This window comes from Pseudonaja textilis, chromosome 2 (assembly GCF_049901715.1).
Source record: "Pseudonaja textilis isolate UNSWEBS1 chromosome 2, rPseTex1.2, whole genome shotgun sequence".
Taxonomy (NCBI): domain Eukaryota; kingdom Metazoa; phylum Chordata; class Lepidosauria; order Squamata; family Elapidae; genus Pseudonaja; species Pseudonaja textilis.
This window is the reverse complement of record NC_141991.1, coordinates 220,242,262-220,261,984: the sequence shown is the minus strand read 5'-3', so window position 1 is coordinate 220,261,984 and position 19,723 is coordinate 220,242,262. Positions and strand designations below refer to the sequence as shown.

The following is a 19,723-nucleotide window of genomic DNA, read 5'->3' as shown; positions in this document are numbered from 1 at the left end:
AGCCACATCTTCAGTACGTTCATGAATGCAGTATAAAGGGTGAATCCCGATAGTTGTGGCAGCAGCCAATAAAGCTAATACAATCCTTGTTTGCATAAACAGGCATAGAATCAAAATCACACAAAGTATTAGTTCCACTTTATAAAACTTTAATAAGACCTCACCTGGAATGCTGCATTCAATATTGATCACCACATTACAAAAAAGATGTTGAGACTTTGGAAAAAATGCAGGGAAGAACAACTAAGACGATTAAGAGCCTGGAGATTAAAACATATGAAGAATGGTTGCAGGAACTGGATATGTCTAGTCTAGTGAGAAGAAGGAGAAGGGGTAACATGATAGCAGTATTTCCGTATTTGAGGGGCTGCCACAAAAAGGAGGGGAGTCAACATATTTTCCAAAGAACCAGAAGGCAAGACAAAAAAAGCAATGGATGGAAACTAATCAAGGAGAGGAATATCCTGGAATTAAGGAGAAACAATAGTGAGAACAATTAACCTGTGAGATAGCTTGCCTATCATCACTGGAGATTTTGAAGAAGAGACTAGACAATCACTTGTCTAAAATGGTACACTTGTCTAAAATGGTCTCCTGCTTGAGCAGGAGGTTGGACTAGAAGACCTCCAAGGTCCTGTCCAGCTCTATTCTGATTCTGATTTTGTGAGATAAACCAAAATCTTCAACCCTGCAGGGGACATTTTGGAGAGCAAAACTGCAAGATGTTTGGGAATTACTGAGCACCTCTTTGTTCTATTAATTTATTTTCAGTGATTCGAGTCAACTATCATTCTTATGTGAGCCCATGATTGGCTCCCAAGGTGGAGATGCTGTTTCACAAATGATTGTACAAAAGCTCATATGCTTTTGTACAATTGATGCTACAATCGACCATGAGTAGATTTCACAGTGGCCCCTGTTACCTCCGTTTTCAAAAATATTTTATGCTAGCAGAGAAATATATTTGACTTGTTTTCATGCACCCATAGAATAAGAGGTGAGGAAAAATCCTTTAATGATAGGAAGCCACATTTTTATGTGGAAAATAATAATGAATTTTGTTCCTTTTGGTCATTCAGCTATGCTGTTGAGCCAAATAAACAGAGGTTTGTAGTCCTGACATGACACATCTGAATTAATTACATTCAAAAATAATGTTGCAGAAATTCTGGTCTTAAGAACAAATAAGAAGGAACACTGTTATTTCTCTACTTTTCCATAATTTCACAAAGTTGCTTTGACCTTCCCTAGTTCTGGTACTTGGTTCATCCTGCTTTAATAAAAGAGGTGACAGAATGTAATAAAATCTAATAAAATGCAAGATTAGCAAGAACTAAGAGCAGTATATAATACAAGCTACAATTATTTCTTCTAGGAATCAAACCTAGCAAAATATAGGATTCTGGTTGAAAAAACCCTGAAATGGTCCAATTGTGTTAAGACTTTAGACCTTCTCTTGCTCAGCTATAACTATTAAAAGTTTCTTTTCTTTCTTTTGGAAATATATATTTTTAAAGGTAATACGAAAGATCAATCAAGTCTTTCTTTGAATGAGGATTATAAACTTGTTCTGAAGAATAGTAATATAACCAATGGATGCATGTTGAGGTAAGGTAGTAAAAAAAACTTAAATAAGAATGCATATGTCTATGTTGATACATATTGTACATTAAAATTTATAGGTTCTACCAGATCACATGACCTAAAATAGACATCTAACATCAAAAACGTCATCAAAAAATCACAACAAAGAATGTTCTTTCTGCACCAACTCAGAAAGCTGCTGATACAATTCTACAGAGGAATTATTGAGTCTATCATCTGCACCTCTATAACTGTCTGGTTTGGTTCTGCAACCCAACAGGACAGACACAGACTTCAGAGCATAATTAGGACTGCAGAAAAAACAATTACTACCAACCTGCCTTCAATCAAGGACCAGTATACTGTACGAGTCAAAAAGAGGGCTGTGAAAATATTTATAGACCCCTCATATCTTGGACATAAACTGTTTCAACTCCTACCCTAAAAATGACGCTATATAGCACTGCATACCATTGTACCCTATGACTATTATTACGTGTATGTACCTTATGTTGTACCTTGACTCTTGATGAATATATCTTTTCTTTTATGTATGCTGAGAGCATTTGCATCAAGACAAATGGAGGGGAGCATACCTCACAGCATGGCATAGCTGGAGGGGAGCTGGAGGGGAGCAGAGCGCTCAGGCCATAGTGTGGGCTTTGAAGCACTAACCCTGTACCTACTGCTAACCCTGCCTTGTTGCTTACACCTCCACTTCATCTTATTTATGCAAATTCCCCAAGAAGTAGGTCCAATGCATGTACAGCAGAGGTGAATCAAAGGTAGGAAATGCACTCAGATGCCTTTTTCAGAGCAGGCCAAAGCTGGTGGTCAGTGGAACATTGTTCCCTTGTGCTAATGGTCAGCAAATTCAAAAGGAACCCCCAGCTGAGAATCACTGCCATAGATTGTTGATTCAGGGAATATCCATGTCTTTAGTGTTAATTAATAGTGTTAGCTGTTTTTGCTATAGGGATAGATTTGTGCTTCATTTTTTTTTAATTTTGTGTTTTTGTAGATTCCAAGTCTTGAACACCTAAAAATTAGTAGAGCAAAAAAGGCAAAAACAGATAGTGGAAGATCATTCCAAGAGGCCTGGACAAAGTCATTTTAAGTGATTGAACACAATTGGAAAGTGTTGTGTATTCTGTGTAATGAAAAGGTTGTGTGTCGCACATCAAGTATCAGACAGCACTTTGACACCAACCACAAAAGTGTTGCCAAACTTAGTGAAACTGAAAGAAAAGAGTTTCCTGAAGGGAAATTGAGGAAATATCATCCTTTCTAGAACAAATCATCTGATAGATGATATTAATGTATGAGTTGTTTTTTCTAACTAATACCTCAGTATTCAGGTTAAATTGTCGTGTTGGCACTTTGTGATAAATAAGTGGGTTTTGATTTGCAGTTTGGGCACTCAGTTTCTAAAAAGTTCACCATCACTGCCTTAAGCCCTGGGACATCATTGTGATTAGATTTGAATTGGACTTAGAAGCCTTTTGGAAAGCACTTCAGATGAAACTGACACATTCTGGGCCCACTGCATTTTTTTAGATCATCATAAAGACAATCCCATGTAGAGTATATTACTGAGGCCTAATATAGTGGTGATAAAGCCATGGATCATTTAATAATGGATTCTTGATTTTTTTTTTTTAAAAAAAAAAGCACAACTGCCATGACCAATGCTGCTCCACTTGTTCTGGTCGTAAGTCCAGAAATCTCTAAATTGTAAATCTTCCTGCTCAGATGAAGTGTTACTCATTCTGAGATAGGACTTGGGAACCAAGAAATGGCCAGATTGTTTACCTACATATAGTACATCTATATTTTTGTTTATATTTGTTTTGTCCCAACCAGGTCATCATAGCTTCTAGACACAAAATAAAAACCTTCCTAGCTTAGGATGGTGATATCTAATTGAGTATCTTCAGCATATTAAGAATCACTCACCCCAAATCAACGGATGACACCTCCTAGCAATTTCATGTAAACATTAAATGCTATGATGGTCTTATCCCATTCATTTTAGTTGGATTTAAATTGATTTACTTTCACCAATTAACTATATTTTGCTAACACTGTCATTCTGTACCTCCATCATTTTAAAGGTGAAAATGATATCTTGTGCATTTATAACATCTCTATTCTCAAATCAAAAGTCAAATCAAAATGTCTTTTCCCTTCCTCCCCATGCCAGTGTAGATGAATTATATTTCCAGCCTCTTGTGTGCGAGTTTGATCACATGAAGTATATTTAATCCCATCTCAGAAATCATATTCATCAGCAAATATTTTTCATGCAAAAGAAACCAGCAGGTAATGGAAATTAGTGCTCTCATGCAATGTCACATTCACCTGTGCTAAATTTTAACTGTATTTCTTCCCTCCCCTGAGCTGTGTGCTGTGCAGTTTATAGGACAAAATATACTAAATAACAGGCTTTGCAAAAGGAAAAAGAAAAAAAGAGCTTTTTTTTTAAAAAAAAAAAGAACAAGAAAATGGAAATTATAGCAGAACCACATATACTGTAAACTGTAAATGAGAAATCCAGAGTTTTCCAAAAGTTGCCAATAGATTGTAATTTTTAAATAATAGAAACAGGAAATCATTAAAAATATAAAGGAAAAATCCTTAGTGTATTTAATAAGCAACATTTAATGTTTATCCTGATTTCATTTCTATCTTTCTCCCAGTTCTCCCTAGGTTTTTTTTAGTATTGCTTCAAACATGTCATTAAAAGGCTAAGTGTTGTCCCTGACGTGAACATGTTTCATATATACTTTGATGCATAATTTAAAGGAAAAGAGGAAGGCACTCCTTTATTCCATAAAAAGCAAGTAACCTCTGAGTACTTACTTAACTTTCTACAGTAGTGGAATTATGAAGCAGAAAGATCCACCCAATTAAAACCTAAAACAAAACAAAACAAAAATCATGTGGAACTGTGTTGTATTATTTTTGTAAAACAAACTAAGCTACTTTGGGAAATTGAAATAGAAAAGGCAGAAAATCACAAAAAAGCAAAAAGATGTAAAGGATTAATTTCATCTCTGAAACTTAAAATACATAGTAGTAGGAGTCACTCAGGCAGAGCTAATTAGAGGTCCTGTATGTATGTTTCTTAGCAACAGAAGGGAACTTGTTTAGATCTGGTGTTTAGATGTTTAGAAAAATGTGTTCTGTGTTATGAGAGTATACATTGCTCTTAGGCTTTAATATTATTTTGAATCCAAGTAATATTTGCCATTTTTGACTGGTTGGGTTCTTTTAGCTTATTTACATAAGTGTCTCAACAAATTGAGCCTAGCTAGTAATTGGATGAAGATCAATGGAGGGCTTCATGGGCTACTCTGGAAAGAAGTATCCTGGAAGAAGGCAATGACAAACCACTATATATGGTGCACACAAGTTCATCACTTGTCAAGACTGACTTGAAAAAGGTTTTGCTTGATAAGGTGGGTGGCTGAAATAAACTATTAATTTTTCTGGCTTATGTTTCCAGGTCCTTTATCATATGTACTATTTCTTTTTTCCGAGAAAATGTTATTGTGTGAAATTCAATATTATGCAGCCTCCAAGTAATTTAGTAACTTTCCAGGGCTTTCTCCTCTTCTTCTCTCCTGAAATTCTTGGGACACTGTCTAGAGCAGGAGTGTCAAATTCATGTCATGGCAGCATCATGTGATGTATTAGGACATTTCCCCCTTCACTTAACAGGGCGTGGGTGTGGCCAGCATGTCATGCATCTGGCCCGCAGGCCAGGAGTCTGAAAACCCTGAGAGTACCTTTAGTATTGGCAGCTAGAAGAGAAATGGGTAATCTTACTCCACTGTCAGTTCCATCAGGAGAAACTGCTACAGTCCCAAAAACTATATCAGTGAGAGTTGCCACCAGTCCTCAAGACTTTATTTCTTGTTACTTATATTCTTGCTCCCTGTACAATTTTTAAACTGGTAATAAATTACAAGTACAGCTTGGCACGTTGTCTGCCATACTAGCAGATGGATGGAATGAGTATATGCCTTTTCTATGTGCTTTGTAGGAGAAGAAAAAGTTCTTCAACAATTTTGCAAAGGCAGTCTCCTTCTTTGCCAGTGACAGTAACACTGTTCCAGGTATTGCCCTATGGGAGTACTGCTGTCAAGACATATTGCATAGGAGTTTAACTGAAGTAAGAGAAGCCAGGAAGTTTGCAGTCAGCTGGAGATATAGTTTTTCAATTAATCCACAAGGGGTGAGTACAAATATTTTATTATTTCCCCAAAAATATTAATAATATTGTATTCTATCAGTGGCTTGACTAAGAAGAGAAAAAAGGGACATCCTGACATAAATTTAGATGTGGCAGATTGCAAAGTAGTTTAAGATGTTACATTTAAAGACAGGTTTGTGGCATCCTTCACCAAGTTATTCTCCACAGAGACCATTTTCTCAAACATTTTTACAGATTCTGGTCAGTGACACACAAGCCCCAACTTCTAAGCAGTCTGCCATTCAACAAGAATATTTCTGCAAAGAAAGAAATGAGGAAATGTAAGCATTCAAGTGAAAATTCAATCCTTCACAGTACAGAGCTTTTGCGTAGTCTTTTAAATGACCCTTTTTATCATGGTGCCATGTCTTTACCTTTTTGAATAGTGAGACCTAGTAAGAAAAATAGATGTATGTATACAAGTGGTTGAGTAATGTATTACTCATGTGCACTTTGTTCTTTTTGGCAAACTGACCTTATCAAAGGAAAGAAAGCTATACATTGTGACAAGCGCCTTACTGTAAAGACTGAATTAGGAACCAGAGCGATTTTACTGTTACCTTGTTTTAAATTAAGATGAGTGAGGACCCTTTGAAAAGGTGATAATGCTACTGAAATCTTTCCCTTTGTTTTTCTCTTTTTTTAAAAAAATAGAACATGTAATAACAATATAATATAAAGGAAATATAGTGTATGTTTTATGTTATAATCATCATTTGGGGGATAGTATTAGTTATACTTATCTGATATATAACATTTAAGGTAATATGCAAATTTAGAAGATTATGAAGTTATTGTTTAGTAACTTAAAGATCAATAAAGCAAACCACAGTTAGAAATCACTAATTAGCCTGTTCCCCACCATTTCTACACATACTGCAATAATCTCATGTCAAAATCGCTTTGCAGTTAGAGAAATAGTACGTCAAAGAAAGGATTAGATAAATAGTTTTGCATTTGAACAGTTAACCTTTCTCATAAAGAGAATGTCTGAAACAACAGAATACACAAGCACATCTAAAATAGTTATAGGAAGACTGCTCTGTATTTTCTTTTTCTAAATATTTAATTTGATCATAAGTATCTTTCTTGCAACTATCAGTAGGATTTAATGACAAATTATGCTGATTTTGCAATGGTTCTGATGTGCCAGGATTCCAAAATTACTCTATGTCTTAAAGAAAGAAGCAACAGAAAAAGAGGGATTGTACTTTCCTTTGATTGTAGGCATAGGTTGGCATATCTTCCTGATAATCTTAGGAGAAGCTGACAGTATATATATCTTCTGACACACTTTTTTGCCATATAATACCCATTCATGCATCCATCCACCCCTTGCCTTCAAGTCAGTATGAATACTGGTGATTGCCTGGACAAGTTCTTGCAATTTTCAGATAAGCTTGCTATTGCATCCTTCCTAGGACTGAGATAGAAGGACAGGACTGGCTCAAAGTCACCCAGGTGGCTTTGTGCCTAAGGCTGAATTAAAAGTCATGGTCTGGTCTTCCAGTTTTTAACCTCCATTACAAGCTGTCTTTCATTACATTACATTGATACGATGTATTTCCATATCTGATCAGCTTTGTATAAAATATACTGTATATGCTTCTCTGTGTGTGCTTTATGTTCCTGAAAATAAGAAAGAAAGGGGGGGAAAAACCTAAATTGGGCTAGAGATAATAGGACTCACAGCCTTACTCTTATGTCAAGGCTTAGTAACATTGTGAAAAGACAAATAATCTATGTTTGTTTTCTTTTTTAAGTAATCTTTGTGTTTAAGACTGCTAGAACCTGTACCCTGTTCCCCAGCCAGCTTTCTTCCTAAAGGCTATTTGAATAAGTCAATGTCTCGGTAGTCTTGGACAATGGTTATGAAATTGTTTTTTTTTTAAAAGTCTTTTCTCTTTAACTTAAAAACACAATTCCACAACCATTCTCCCACACTACTTTTGATATTTTAAAAAGATTTCCTTGTTTAGTAGCAACCTTTGTCATCTGCTACCTGTTTCCTAGAAGTATTTGGGAAGCCTTTGTGACCCCCCACCCCACCCCACAAGAAGCCTCTACAGGAAGATGGCAGTGAAACCCTGCACATTTAGCCTGGAACACACAAATGCTGTGCAGCCAATTTATAGATTATTCAACTTCAAAAGAAAAAATAATTTTTATTATGAAGACGGCCAGTTAAAATCACAAGCATTCTGTTCCAATGTTGATGAATGATGACAATAACAACAACCACATTTCCCCTGTGGGAGAAATGTAAATGTTTCCTAACTTGCCCCCATGCTATTCTAATTGGAAATGAGAAGAGGGGGAAATTATTGCTTTTTGGTTATAAGTATAATGATTACCTGGAAGGAGATATTTCAAATTTAGTAGTCTGATGGAAAGCAGCTGCTGCAAGACAACTGAATTAGCCTTGTATTTCTTGTATTTCTCTTTCTCTTCCTTCTTTCCCCATATCACTTATTCAGTGTGATTAATTGTTAATCACACCATGGTGTGGTTTGATTGGTTTGGTTTATTCTATTTTCTACAGGATTTCAAAGCCCTCTACCTTGTGGTTCTCCACTAATTTTATCATCCACTTTCTGTTCCTATGACAAGGAATAACCTTATAACATAGGTGGCTTGAGAGAGAATTATGAATCCAGAGTGACCCAGGGACTTTCCATGAATAAAGGTAGATTTTAAGCTTGGTCTTCCTGATCCAGAAAGATCTAGTTTTCTTCCCTTAAATGTTATCTAGTAGGATGCAGTAGGTGTACTTTTTCCATAGCACTCCCTGCCCTGCGGAATCCCATTCCTCCTGAGATCGGTTAAGACCCTACTTTCCTAGCCTTCCATAAGGCCTTGAAGAGCTGGTTCTTCCTGCAAGCATTGCAGTGGAAGCTCAGTGAAGTTGAATGCTGACTTGTGGGGAAGTGTTGCCTTTGAGGTTCTGAGAATTTTTGTTGTTCTTTTATGGTATTTGATGTTTTTTACTGCTATTTGTGAACTGTTCAGGTTTATGGAACATAAGATGGGCAGTCATACTATGTCTTTTAGAAAAACAGATAAATCAATCCTAGTCAATATTTCAACAACTATACCAAATGTCAGTGTTCCAGCAAACCTCCATTCCAATCAGTAACTCCGAGACAAACATATCTCAAACATACCTTTATTTGAATAGCACCTGGCACATCTGTGGAATCCCAAATCTAAAAGTTTTTGGGCTTTCCACAATTTCCAACTACAAATCCATCCCTGTTGGTCATCATCACATCACATGGCCCAATCACGATCCGTCCAAAAGTAAGATCCTTATTTCATCCTGCACCATATTGAATGACCTTGAACTAACAAAAGAATTTTATTTTGTCTACTTAGAGCTACTTAATTGAAATCACCCCTCTCACACTTTCTCAGGCTATGTGGCAGCGTGGAATATGGCTTCCAAAGCTGACACAAGATTTATGACATTAGAAAGTCTATAGAGATTCTCAGTCATCCTGATCATGGTTGCCCCAAAGATTCTTTTTCAAAAAGCAATTGGACTTTGTTTTTCCTTGAAGACATTTTACTTCTCATCCAGGAAGCTTCTTTAGTTCTAACTGAATGGTGGAGGATGGAAGGATCCATCCATCCCCCACCATTCCATCCTCCACCATTCACTCAGACTTGAACAAGCTTCTTGGATGAGAAGCAAATGTCTTCAAGGGGAGAAAAAAATCCAGTTGTGTTTTGAAAAAGAACCTTTGGGACATTAAAATGACGAATACTTCCTCCATTTTCCTTCTTTGTACTGACTTTATGTGTTCTGTTATACTTTTACACAGAGGAGCATCTGCTTTTCTAATGATAAATATAGTTGTTGATTGCTATGTGCGAGAACATTTTTATCATAATGTAAGAAAGCAGAAAGATGCTAGGCTTTTAATAGTAACAATGCTACCTTCTGACACAGAAATACAAACAATCAAATCTTCACAGTTGTTTTGTTAAAGCTGGGATGTCACTGTTATAAACCCTTCTGGTTTCTTTTATGAAGAGAAATAGTATTTAAATAAATGAATGCATGAAAATACATTTTTAAAGTACATTTTTAAATAATAGGAATTTTCCAATTAACTTAAATAGTTTAGATTCATAAAATGTAATCCTCTTTATTATTTGGAGGTTCTAGGTAACAAATAGTTTCATATAATATGCATATTACATAATATTGGCAAGCAGTATTTTCTATAAAGGGGAGACATTTAAAAGAAAAATTGATAGTTCTGCTGTGCCCAAATTGGCACTGAAAATGGCAGGAAAAATACTTACATATTAAAAAAGTTAATTGGGTGGTTATTCAGCTATCCAGCTTTTCCTATTGATTCTTCTGGATGAGAATCCAGTACAAATGAAAGTCATGCTCAGATATTATCAGACCTGGAGTACAAAGTGTGTTTCTATGCCAGACAAGCCTTGCCCTCCTTCCCATGCTCCTCCAATCAATGTAGACATCTTCATAAGAAATAACTTTATGTTTATAAATATGCAGAAGGATTTCCATGTGAACTAATGAAGGTCTTGGCTTGGGTGGAAATCAATCTAGTGTACATTCATATGAATAGAAGCTTTTTTTTCTTGCACAGAGTAGCAGTGAAGGGGAAACTTGTCCAGAAGGCATTTGCCAGGTATCGGGTAGAAGGGGGGTGGGGGGCTTATATAATAGATTCATATATTTTTTAATAAAACCAGAGACAAATGCTAATCATGATTATGATGATAGGGAAGTAATGAGGGGAGGGGAAGGGAAGGGAGGGAGGGAGGGAGAAAGGAAGGAAGGAAGGAAGGAAGGAAGGAAGGAAGGAAGGAAGGAAGGAAGGAAGGAAGGAAGGAAGGAAGGAAGGAAGGAAGGAAGGAAGGAAGGAAGGAAGGAAGGAAGGAGCTACATAAAAAGGTAAAAGTTCCCCTCGCACATACGTGCTAGTCGTTTCCGGCTCAAGGGGACAGTGCTCATCTCTGTTACAAAGTCAAAGAGCCAGCTCTGTCTGAAGAAATCTCTGTGGTCATGTGGCCAGCATGCTGAAACACTAAAGGCATATGGAATGCTGTTACCTTCCCACCAAAGTGGTCCCTATTTTTCCACTTGCATTTTTACATGCTTTTGAACTGCTAGGTTGGCAGAAGCTGAGACAAGTAATGGGAGCTCACTCCATTACCCGGGTGCTAGGGATTCGAACTGCCGAACTGTCGACTTTCTGATCGACAAGCTCAGCGTCTTAGCCACTGAGCCACCGTGTCCCTTTCAGAAGTTACATAACTGTCATGCAAATGTGCATGTCTTACAACAGTGCTACTTTTTGCATTTCCCAAATTTGGAATAGCTTCCATTGCCAAAATTGCTGCAGACCAGCAATTTGTCATTTGTCAATTTGTCATTTTTGCAATGTTTTGGCAGAATCTCCTCTGCCATCATCAGGCTTCTGTATTGTGTTCGTCTGTGAGTGGACAATTCAGAAGCCTAATGATGGCAGATGAGATTCTGCCGAAATGTTGCTGCAACTTTAAAAGCACAACTATAGTGACGTGGGAAAATACCCAAACAAAGCTGAATGCCATACATGTAAGTACTCGCAAAAACTTAAGAAAACATATATATCAATTGTACATATTCCTCAAATACAATGAGTAATTGAAATCAAAAGCAAAGCATCTATGTGAGTTGGTATATTATGGAAATGACATGAGTGCCTGTTTGTGTAGCATTCTAGTAACATGTCATATATTTACCCTGCATTGTTTGTGTAATGTCTCTCTGAGCAACCCTGCATGTTTAATTAGGGTTGTGTGCTATGATCAGGCTAATTAATATGCTTTTGTCACTATCCTGAAGCAGTATGTATAATGTAGTACTGATATATTTCTATCAGGATACCCCTAATGCAGCAAGATACATTAATTAATCAAAGCTATTATTCAATGAATAAATTCCACTGGAATTACTTCCAACATAATGGTTTAGAATTCTCAGATACATTGACCATATGCTTTAAGCTAAACAAAGCTAAAAATTATAAATCAGATTAAATTCTAGTGTTTAACATTATCCAAATGTGGATTGAGTTCAGTGTGCTGTGTTTGGTGCACTGCCACTTTTCACTGGACCAAAACCTGATTATTATAACTATCACAATAATCAACACTGCACATACATGATTTCCAAAACCCATTGCCTTGACATATATGTTAGCTTCATGGAAGCTGTTTGAGAGGAATTCACAAGGATCCAGGAAGATATGTGTAAATTGCTAGTAACCTGCAGTCTCTGGAGGGTACAGGGAAAATTGGCAAGATGGCAGGCAGAACATTGTGATATAGTAGCTACCCCTTTTGTACATATGCCAACCTCACATGACAGTTCAAAAGGGGCAGGCTTGTCTTAGGGTGATACATAGATTTTATTTTGACATTCACCAACCTGTTTGTTTTGAAACTCCCCCCCTCCCAAGATCTTGCTGTCCCCAATTCTGTATTAAAATCTACATTGCTCAAATGTTTTTCCTTAATGAAAGATGCTTCCATTTTCCTGACTTATTCAAAGAATGCCTGAGTATTTATTTTGAACTTGATGGTGTTTTTTAATGTACCTTATAGAGTTCAGAGATGATGCTATTACTGTTCTTTTCTAGTTCCCATGTTACTGAAGCCTTTATGGCCTATCCTTAATAAGCAAGTTCATTTTGTACATTTTCTTTTGTGATCTAACGCAAGGGTAAGATTCCCAAGAGCTACACACCACAAAACAATTTTTATAGATGGAAAAACAGGACAGTTACACTTACCCCACTTGTTCCATTGCCAAAGAAATAAATAAAACTCATAAGAATTTCTCTTTGAAAGACATTTGAGAAGAAATTATCCTTCATCAAACCTAATGAGTATTAAGAAAATAAATGTAGGGTTGTTCAGCATATTAGGAACCATGATTAAAGTAGAGAAGGGTGTCCTGGGTCAGGCTTTGAGGACACTTTCAATTTCTTAGGACAAAATTTAGATTTCATTTCCCTTTGAAGATCAGGTGAGAACTCATACGCCCATTGAAGATAGCTTCACAGAAGTGATGGGCATCCTAGCCTTCCAAAGAGGAGAGATTAGAGATTCTAATAGACAAGTGGCTCAAATATAATAGATAATTAAATAAACTTGAAATCCAGTGAAAAAATCAATTGGATTTTAGTAGACCCAATTCCAGTGGTTTGTAAAATTTATGATTTGTTCGATTTGTCAGAAGAAAACCCCATGAAAGCTGACACCAGTCAGAACACAGAAAAACTCAAAGAAATAGAATGGATAACATCATCATCATCTTGAAATAAAACATTTGTTAGTAACTACTCTATTTAAGCTTTAAGGAAACCTATAGAAATAGTATCCAAAGCAGAGGAAGAAAGGACTATACTGGGTCTATATCCTATCCTATCCAATATAACCAATATAATCTCTACTGCATTACTGAGGAACATAATAGTGTTAAAGCTTTGACCATATTGTGGTTTTTATGAATGCACTCAAACAAACATGAACATGTGATAGCTTGTGCTATGTGCTTCATGTAATAAATTTAAAGAGCTCCCTGAATGCTGACTCGGCTCCCTGATAAGGGAGCTTTTAAGGACTTTGCAAAAGATCTTGCCTGCTTCCACTAGATGGCATGAAAGCACTGCCCTGGGATTTCTCTGCATGCAAATTCTTTGAACTGGCATCCAGTAATCTGTGATTCACCAGGCTTTTTGATAGCTCTTCCTTTCCTAGGCTTCACTTAGTGCACACTCCTATGTTTCTGGCGGAAATAACCAGATTTTCTATAGTATCAACAATATTTTTTATTATTATCATTATGGTTTAGATGATTTTTAAAAATGCAGCAGCTGATTTTTTTTAAAAAAAAATAGCAGCCCAATTCTGTTTCAAAATAGTTTATCTCCAATCTGGTTTATTTGAATGTATGCAAATTTCCTCCTTCCTGAGAGAATACAGAGATCTGACGTTTGACATATAAACTATGCATCAGTCAAAGAATACTCAGGAAATATAGCATTTGTTAACCCAAGCACCTTTACCAGCCCTTTTCTCTTAACACCTATGTAGGGGCCTAGATGGTGGTAGTGAGATATATATGTTTTAGTTTTGATAGTTGAGAGTGGGATTCACTTGCAGGCCTGGGATGCTGGATCTATTTAGATTTATTTCATTGTTTAGTTTGATTTTCCAGTTAGAAACCAAGAAAGTGGTATCTTTGTTGCTGATTCCCAGTGTAGGCTGATAGAGACAAATTGATTTTTTTCTGTAGGCTGGATGCTGATATTTAGATTACAGAGAGGATTAATTTAGCCTGTAGTAAATGTATGCTCAGAGCATACCTATCAGTTCTTTATCAGTATCTCTCTCACTGTAGAAAAATTACCATATTTCTACACATATTATCATTTTCTCTATCACAAAAATGTCCATTTAAAAGCTGTTTTGATCTTTTAGATAAGTGCCTTGATTTAAAATAATAGCAAAAAAAGTAAAATTAAGCTTCTAAGCTCAGCAGTGCATGAATGACAAATCTGTTATAGTTTGGAGTATATTTTAAGAAACTCCTTTTTAAACCTCTTAAAGCAAATTTACATATGCTCAGAAGAGATATTACATCCTGGGAAAGTGAGCAGAATAATTTATTTCCCTATGCTACTGATACTGTTCTGTTTATATAGACACTGCATAATAAATTCCTTTTTCCCCCAACTGTTATCATGTGATTTTTTTTCATTCTAAGAATTTTTTAATGCATTGCTATTTAAGGATATTTGAATTCTGCATGCAACTTTGATTCCTTTGCCATTTTATTTTGGTTAATTTTTATGGATCAAGTTAGAATGAGATAAAGCACCTCCATTAAAATATACAGTGGATATGCTCAACATTATTGGTTTTTTTTTTAATTGAGTGTTCTATTCCTCTAACAATAAGAAATGAAATAAAACAGACATTATAATACAGATGCTTGTGTAAAGGGCCAGCTGGTTATCCTCATATGGATTATTTGATTCTGGTGCCAGCCTGTTCGGAATTGGTCTCTATAAGCTTGCCTCTTTTCCCACCATCATGGCTCTCTTGCTTTGTCTAACTGCTAGGGGGATATCCTTGCCACAACGTGCTCAATTCAATGATTCTGGAAACAGATTAAGCCAAATCTGAGAAAGCTTCAACCAACTCAGACCCTAAGTCTAATAGTGAGTTTTGGAAAGTGAAAAATCAAAATTCCTGTATTTTACAATAAACAAATTGGTATATATTTTATTTTATTTTAATCTTTGAACTGATGAAATCCCAACATATCACAAAAACAATGAAATGGACAAAACCAGAGTTTTAGAGATGTAAGATTTAAAAAGTTATATTCTTTTAAAGTCAGTTATGAATACAATTACAGTTGCAGGCAGACTTGCCAACTTGATAAAAAATTTATATTTGTGTGTGTGTATATGCCTTCAAGTAAGTGTTGAATTAGTTTCTGCAAGGTTTTTAGCAAGATTTAAGAAGGGGTTGCCATTGCCTTTCCATCTAGGACTGAGGGAGAAGGACTGGCCCAAGACCATCCATCCTCCTTTGTACCTAAGGTGAGATTAGACTTCATGGTCTCCCAGTTTCTAGCCCATGCTTTAGCCTCAACACCAAATTGACTCCCAGTAAGAATCTCCTCTACCATATTCATTCAGACAGATACTACTACACATAATGATTTTGAGTGTTGAATCTTCATCTTATTTGTGTCTATGGAGAGTCTCGATCATCCAGGTCATCATCCAGGTCAAAAAAGGTGCTTTTTTCTTCTTTGTTTTTCAAGAGGTAACTATTTGTGTTTTTTAATGACAATATATGTTGTCATTATAGATACTGCAAAGCAGGTACTCAGAACCCTATATTAACACAGAAAGGTAAGAACAAAAGGTTTTGACTAGTCTTTTTTTAAAAAAATGTTGGAAGTTAAAACCTACTCCTCTCCTAGGAAAATGAAATATTTTAGGATAGACTAAAAAGGCAGAATATTTCCCCTAAAAAGAAAAGTACAAAATCAAAGAGGCAGAAACTCAGCCCCCCACCTTTGCTAATGGGCCATTACTTTGACCTAGGCCTGTCTATTTTATATAACAAAGATCTACTCCAGGTAGAGCTACAATAGGAATTGCCCAAAGCCCTTTCATCCACCCATCATCATCCAGCAAGGTTCAACCAAGCCCGGGACTCAGGACAGCCTACAGAGTTGCCCCTGCATGGCCCCATGGGAGTCTGACAACCAATCAGAATACAAGCTCAAATTCAAATCCCAACAGAGGGCATAAAACCAAGGAACTCTCAGCATTTCTGTCCTTTTTCTTCCACCCAGGATGTCCAAGGCATGTGATCCTGTCCACCATTAAACCATCTTTCCAAACAGTCACCATGTTTCTTTTTTCCCCACTTGGAACTGAACCCAGAAGGCTATTTCTTCCAACAAAAGTAATCTTGAATTTTTAGAAAAAGTGACCATTCTTTTTGGATAGGTTAATTCTTCAGGTAAAGGATAATAAATTTCTACCAAAGCATTGTGACTGGAAACTTCTAGAATATTGACCACAAGATAATATTCTTTTCCTTATCTTTCTTTCACTTGCCATTTCCTGAAATTTTTTCTTCATTTTTGCAGACACAAATGCTCTTTAGGCATTAATTAAGTAGATGTTCTATGTGTGACCAGGGAAAATGCCCTAGTTCCATACCACATTCAGCATATACAGAGTGCCAATATGTAATAAAGAGGCTCTTCTCCTAAAAGTCTTCTACGCTGTCAGATGAACTAGTGCAACTATTTCAGACAAGTAGGAAAAAAAACTATATTACTACATTTTAATCATATTCCTATGTATAGGAAACAACCCTAGTATTTATGAGGTGATATGTAAGAAGCATTAAAATATTATAAACATCTTAGAATATATCCTTCCCAATTCTTTATTTGTATAGTGTGTATAATAATAATACATTTAACTAAAAGTGGCAATGCATATAACTAAAATCTAATTTAATAAAGTAATAAAGTGAATCTAATTTTACAAATCTATGGATCAAGGCAAATCCTTCACAAATGCTTTACAGACAAATCCCATTAAAGTCAATGAGATTTTTTTTTCTAGATCTTCGTGTTTGATATAGTATGATACATGGCACCCAGGTAGTTTTGTGAATGCCAGAACATTTTTTTTTTAAAAAAGACATCTTGGAAATTATAATATTTTGCTAACAAAGGCAAACCTAGATCCATACCCAGTAAGTCCATGCAGACAAAATTCATCCAAACCAGTAGTGGGATTTATTTATTTTTACTACTGATTCTGTGGGCGTAGCTTGGTGGATGTGGCAGGAGAAGGATACTGTAAAATCTCCAGTCAGAGGTGGTATTTACCGGTTCTCCGAACTGCTCAAAATTTCTGCTACTGGTTCTCCAGAACTGGTCTGAACCTGCTGAATACCACCTCTGATCCAACCACATAGGAAAAGTAACAGAGGAGCACTGATTATAACCAACATAGTTATGATGGTAGAATATACTTCTTTAATATACCTCTGTTTCTTTATTATAGAAAGTCTATTGATACTGGGATCAGCCTGAGTTTGAGACTTAAACATTTGCAACATTTTTTCCATGAGATTATTCCAGTTTTATGCTTAAAAATAAGGAACTATTGCTGTTATATCTGCTCTGGCTGTTCTACAGGACTTTGTAGATTCTCTATACAGTTATTTAATGAGCGCAATGTTTTGCAAGGTTTGGAATTAAGGATTGTTTCTGATGCCTCTCAGATCAGTTTAATATAGCTTCAAGGTCCCAATAAACAAACTAAGCATATACTTAGGGCACCAAGAAAGGGGGGACACTACAGAGTTCCCCCACCCATAGCTATCACATCCTTAACTCTTTCCATGCCACACTCTTCTTCAGTAAAAGTTTTGTAATGCTCCTTCTTTATTGTGTCAAATTTAATCTGAATTGTTAAAAAAAAGTTTTCATTGGCACGATAAGTAACTAAAATGTAAAAATTTTATTTGAAAGTCAGTTATCACATTTATTTCCATTTCATGATGTGACAGTTTTGCTTATAATTGATGGACATCATTATTGGGCTGTGTTTAGACATAAGTTGGTCTATATTTTTATTTAAAATATTTGTATGCCTCCCCCCCCATCTTAAACATGCCACTGGATAGCTTTAATCTGGCCCTACTACATCCTTTTAGTTCCTAAATGAGATTATTTTAAAACAAATACTAATTTGAAGACTTTGTTGGCAATATAGTAGAAAGATGTTAAAATGTACATACACAGAGACACATACATACACTCGAGGCAGAATCATAAATTCATATATTTCTGTTAAATGAGCCTTGGATTCTTTTTTTTCTGTAAAAACTAGATGGGATTCTATTGCTAAAAAATACCTAGAGTTGTCATATAGCTAATCTGAAGCCTGTCTCCTAACTGCCTTTCTATCGTCATATGAAAAAAGTATAAATTCAAACTTGTTTAACTGTAACTTATATTGGAAGGCAGCAACTATTGGCTAATATTTATCTATAAGGCAATGAAAATCACATCTGTATATCTATTAACCCAGCCTTTGATTAGAAACCACATGCTCAGTAACACAATTATTTTAAAAATTCATCATATCAGCAGATTTCAAATTATTCCTTTTAAAGTTTAACCTATGATTCTGCTTTAAAAATTGGGAGACAGGATGAAGAGGAATGGAGTATGATTCCAGAAATATGAGAATGTATATTAAAAAGATTACACTGTGTATCCATATTAACTCTATTTGAAGTTTCTGTACTTTTCAAATAAGGAATTTCATGCAATATGCACAATGGCACTCATGCAATAATTAGGTATGGGAAAATCTATTTCGACAAGAATAGAACACATGTAAATGGGAGTAGAATTTTGATGTCATAGTCACAGCCATCATCTTGCTTTTCTTGATCCCATTCCCTATACATTCCTTATTAAATACCTCCTCTATTGCTTTCAGCTGTGGAATGTGTTGTCTATGCAGCTGTAATTGGCAGCCAACCATGGTGAGTAGAAAAAGTGTTAAGACTTTAAAAATTAATTTCAATTTTTATTGTTTTAATGTTTTTACATTGGTTTGAGTGTTGATTGGACACTTGTGATGTTGTTTAAAATATTTGACTTGAGGTTTTTCTAGGAGAAAGTTAATTAATAACAAATTAGTAAAGCATCATATACATGTACTATTTTGCAATTATATTTGTATCTGATCCTGCGTAATATTCTTCTGCATTTGACTTATACAGAAAACCCATTTAATGTTTGTATAACTGCCATTTTGGGAAGGAAACAAATACAAATATAGAATGTCCACTATGATACAAATGAGCAAAATTTAAGATTCTGAATTCAGATAAATAAATTCAGTACAAAGTTCAGAAAATTAAATGAACATGGTGTTGGTATCGAAAAATAATGAAAGTTACTTTCTTCAATGCTACCTTCTTCCTTGGTGCTGATGAAAGAAGAGAAACCTCTGAAAGAATGCAATTTATTCCCTGTGAAGAATAATAGTAGTCTTAGGAAGTATGTCACTTTTCAGAAGGCCATTTGTATGACCAGAAATGCTGCACAACATGAACGAAATTCTATTATCCTTTCTCCCATTCACCTCTCTACATTGAATTAATAGTAACATTTGACTAACAACAGCAGTTGGTCCCCCATGCCTCAGCCTGAAACAATCTGTCAATCATTTTTTTGTTGAAGGGTACAGAAACTGACAGGGACTCAAAGGCAGTGTTGGGATG

General features: G+C 35.7%; 1 long non-coding RNA gene across 1 annotated transcript in view; it reads left to right on the top strand.

Moving 5' to 3' along the window:
• Nucleotides 1-18,994, top strand: part of LOC148127377 (uncharacterized) — an 83,285-nt gene extending 64,291 nt beyond the window's left edge. The window contains exon 3 of the long non-coding RNA XR_015742275.1: nt 18,934-18,994. This is a non-coding gene — a long non-coding RNA (uncharacterized LOC148127377). The remainder of the gene's footprint in view (nt 1-18,933) is intronic.
• The last annotated feature ends 729 nt before the right edge of the window (nt 18,995-19,723 follow it).